We start from the raw sequence: 4,642 nt of genomic DNA on the forward strand, positions 1-4,642 counted from the left end.
TGGTGACGCGCGAGGCAAGTCCCGCCCCTCTCGCTAAGCCCCTCCCCTTGGAGGGATTTTCCAAGGTGGGAGAGCTCTTCTGCGGTAGGATGGATGTCCCGTTGCTGAATCCAGAGTAACGCTTTCTTTCCTTCGGAAGAGCAGGAAGACGTGCGAAATCTCTCATCCTTCCCATCAACCACCACCTCTACGATCTGGTGTTTGAAACAGGTATGGGTGGTGGTGAGGTGTTTTCAGGTTCAACTAGAATCAGACATTATTAAGAGAATATTCCAAAGGAGAGTTTTTGTCCGTATGTTGTGATTCAGTCAATCAGGGGTGCAGATTTCTTCCCTCATTTTACTGAAACTGCCTACACTAAACCGAACAACCCATATCTTCAGTCCCCCCAAACATACCTTTCTCCCTTATAAAGTATCTTTCCTGCCACCCAAAAAATGTTAAGTGAAGAGTTGCTCCTCAAGGTTTCCCTCTGCATCCCTGTGGTTGGTATAAGCAGGGGTGTAACTATAACAGGGCAAGGCTAGACAGTTGTCTGGGGGCCCACTGCCTTGGGGGCCCCCCCAGTGGCAAGTCACATGACAGACTCCCCGAGCCGCGCACCCGCCCGGGCTTCCTTCAGTTGTATTCATCCTCCGAAATTGATGTGAGTGTTCAGACCTGGAGCTACCAGAACAGCTTGTCTTTCTCTAGTACCATGAAATGACTTGCATTGTCCACAATTTACAAAACCTTTTTAAAAATAATCTAGGATGATGTTCTGTTGTGGCACATAGAATATATATATATTATATATATAAATAAAAAATTTTACTATGTTTTTTGTTACCACTATTCAGCCTCATTTAAGATTTCTTTACTTCATGAGCTGAGCTTCAGTGAGTGGGGGGGCCATTTTAAAATATTGACTCTGGGCCCACTCCAACCTTGCTACGCCCCTGGGTATAAGTGTGCCGGTGTGTGCGGGCATGTGCTGAAACATTTCATAGGCATGGCTTTTACAGATTCAGAATCTGACAAATTGATGGGTTCTGGTCTATGTAAGACCAGTGTATGTTTTGCTAACTACAGAAAAAAGGAGGACTGGAACGTTAATAATTTAGAATAATAATTGATTTAAATGCCTGCAGCCTGCTACAACACATAATCGGAGAACAAGCTATGCCTGCCTCTTGCTTCAGAATTGTTGTTTTTACCCTTATGTAAATTTAATCATTAGCTCCATCAATTTACTAATACAATTAATTGACTTTTATGCAATCCAATGCAACTAAGTTAATATGAGTTGAATAGCACTTGCTGTCTAGTTAAGTATGTTTAGGATGCCTAAGATATCTTTAAAAAAAGAATCCTGGTGCACCTTAAGAAGTAAAAGATTTATTGTGATGTAAATATGTACCGGAAATGGCTATTCACTAGGAACAATGGCCATCACCCAGGGACTAAACCCTACAGCACACCCAGATTCTAATTTATTTATTTTATGTATTTTTATTTTTTACATTTTATATCCCGCTCTTTCTCCAAGGAGCCCAAAGCGGTGTACTACATACTTAAGTTTCTCATCACAACAACCCTGTGAAGTAGGTTAGGCTGAGAGAGAAGTGACTGGCCCAGAGTCACCCAGCAAGTATCATGGCTGAATGGGGATTTGAACTCAGGTCTCCCTGGTCCTAGTCCAGCACTCTAACCACTACACCATGCTGTCTCTCTCCCCATTAGGGTTGCCAGCTGTTTAGTACTAGCCTGGAGTCTCCAGAAATTGGTAAGGATCTCCTAGTGACTATAGAAAGCAATCTGGAATATTTTAATAGCTTGATATTGAAGAAAATGGGGGAAATTGGAGAAAAGATCTCTAGCAATAGCTTCAGTCAGAGCTGGCAACCCTAATTCCTATATCTACTTATGCAACACTTTTCATTTGAGAACCACCATATTCATTCATTCATTCATTCATTCACATATGTATTTCATGTACATCCTGCCCATCCAAAAATGGCTCAGAGCAGTTTACAGTAAAAAATAAAATAATTTAAAATATTAACATAAAACTCATTAATAACCATTAAAAGATTATTAAAAGCCAAGCTAAACAATTAAACCTTTTAAGGCTCTCTTGATAGCTTCCAGGGATGATAGACTTCTTAAACCCACGGGGCGTGCATTCCACAGTCTATGGATGGCTGCTAGGAAGGCCTAACCCGTAGTTGCTACCAGACAAATTGGTGCCACCTGGAGGCAGATCTCTCCTGATTATCTTAGTGAGCAGTGGAGATCTCGCAGCAACAGGCATTATCTCAGCTAACCCAGCCCTTAGCTGCTTGGAGCTTTAAAGGTAATAACCAGCACTTTATATTTTTCCCAGAAACATATTGGCAACCAATGCAGCTGTTTAAGCATAGGAGTGATATGATCTCTCTGTGTTACCAGTCTGGCTGCTACATTTTAGACTAACAGAAATCTCCGGGCTATGTCAGCAGCAGGGGTGTAGCTATAATTGAGCAAATGGGTTCAAACAATCCAGGCTCCCCAGCTCCACTATCCCTATTTTCTGCATTATCTCCCTCACTCTGAGGGCTGCCTCGGAGAGGGGCGAACACGGGCCCCATCTCCCCTAGCTATGCCTCTGGTCCGGAGGCAGCCTTATGTGGTGTGCATTGCAGTGGTCGAGCCTGGAGGTTACCAACTGATGTGCCACTGTTGAAGTCATTATCTTCAAGGAATGGGTGCAGCTGTGTTATTTATTTATTATCAGTCACTCATACTTTAATACTGCCTGATATGTACATCTCTAGGCGATGTACAACATTTAAAACAATATACAAAGTTAAAACAGATTAAAATTCACCCTATTAACCCCCAGCACAGTACCTCCAGTGACTGTTGCTGGTGTCTAGCTTATGTTTCTTTTAGATTGTGAGCCTTTTGGGGACAGGGATCCATCTTATTTATGTATTATTTCTCTTTGTAAACCGTCCTGAGCCAATTTTGGAAGGGCAATATAGAAATTGAATGAATTAATAATAATAATAATAATAATAATAATAATATACAAGACACAATTTTTTAATTGTGTCTTGTAGAATATTATTATTTCTTGACTGTGCAAACAAGAAATAATAATATTCTACAAGAAACAATAAAAACAATGTCATAAAACAAGTTATTAAAACAAATTATTAAAATTTAATTCCAGGTAAATGCCTGCAAGAACAGGTGTTTCTTGAGGGTCTTCCTGAAAACAATCAGAGATGGAGAGGTTCTTATTTCAACAGAGAGCATATTCCAAAGCCCCGGGGCAGCCACAGAGAAAGAAAGACTGGTTGGTCCAGTTATCAGCCGAAGCCAATGAAAAGTGCAAAAAACTCGGGGCGGGGGGGGGGGGGTGGCGGCAGGGTTTTGGTTTGGTTTGGTTTTGGTTTTGCTGCAACAGACTGATATAGCTATCCCTCTGAAATCTGCCCCAGTAATAAATGTCTTTGTTTTTGGTGCTACAAGGCGACATCTGTGGGAGTTCAACAGCTTGCATATCCTACACCATATGCAGAGTTGGCTCCAGCTTTTAGGAGGTTCTCGACAAACTGCCCTTCAGATGCTCCATGAGAGTTGTTCTGCCACCAGCACAGAAAGGTTATGGAACCACAGCTGGTCTCAGGGATCAACAGTGGGTCTGTCACGGCCCTGGGGCCTCAAGCAACTGCCCCCAACAATGCTGTTCCTGACTGAACAGCCCATCCCATGTGCTTATTCAGTAGATAGCTTTGTGTTCAGTGACTGACATCCTGTCTAAATGTAGTACAAGACGTCCTACTGAAATTTAGTAATCCTTTAGACTCCTCCCTGAGTTTTTCTATTGAGAAATGTAGTCAGGATGCCAGCCAGCCAGTGGTATTTATTCTGAGGTAAGCAAGTATAGGATTGTGGCCTAAATTGGCTCAATAGAAGATATTATTTTAGCTGCCTCATTCATCTTTTGTCATTAGGGACCAAAATGTCAACCTCTGTCTGCTGAACAAGAAACACCATTTCAAGAAACCCTCCAAGAATATGGAAGATGACGGCGCAGAAAATGTCGTCAACCCCAAAGCATTGGTTTGTTTTCTTCCTGTTCTTTGTGGAGCGAAACAAGTTGGTTTTGTGGCGTTATTATTCTTGCATGAGAGGAAGTGGGTACGTATTTCCTTTACTTGGTGATATAATCACTTATATTTTCCCTTATGTTGTGGGATGGTGACCAAATAAAACTATACGTAAAAACCCTCACTAGGCCTGCTGGTTTACTTCCCATCACTAGAATCCAGAAGAAAAAGAACTTTACACTTCAAGTGGAATATGATCTGTTCAAATACATTGCCTCAGCATTTTATAGCCGTAGTGCAGCCCTGGAACCTGTTTCAATGTGCTCAGCGTTCAGGCCTGGGTATATGAAATAATAAAATACTAAGTGCCTCTCAGCAGGATCTCAGTGAGTCTGTGATGTGAGTGTGTGTGTTTTGTTATATCTGGTAGGTTCTTTAGCTTTTTATAATTTTCAGTTTTTAGCTTTTAAAATAACCTTTAATTTGAATCTAATAATGATTGTGGTTTTTAATCTGACAACTTTTTTTGTTTGTTTAATTTAGTTAATTTTATTACTTTTATT

General features: G+C 41.1%; 1 long non-coding RNA gene across 1 annotated transcript; it reads left to right on the plus strand.

Moving 5' to 3' along the window:
• The first annotated feature begins 71 nt into the window (after positions 1-71).
• Positions 72-4,263, plus strand: LOC128328980 (uncharacterized). Its single transcript, XR_008309486.1, has 2 exons — positions 72-210; positions 3,984-4,263. It is a non-coding gene; the product is annotated as an uncharacterized LOC128328980 (long non-coding RNA).
• The last annotated feature ends 379 nt before the right edge of the window (positions 4,264-4,642 follow it).

Source organism: Hemicordylus capensis, chromosome 6, assembly GCF_027244095.1.
Source record: "Hemicordylus capensis ecotype Gifberg chromosome 6, rHemCap1.1.pri, whole genome shotgun sequence".
NCBI classification, from domain to species: domain Eukaryota; kingdom Metazoa; phylum Chordata; class Lepidosauria; order Squamata; family Cordylidae; genus Hemicordylus; species Hemicordylus capensis.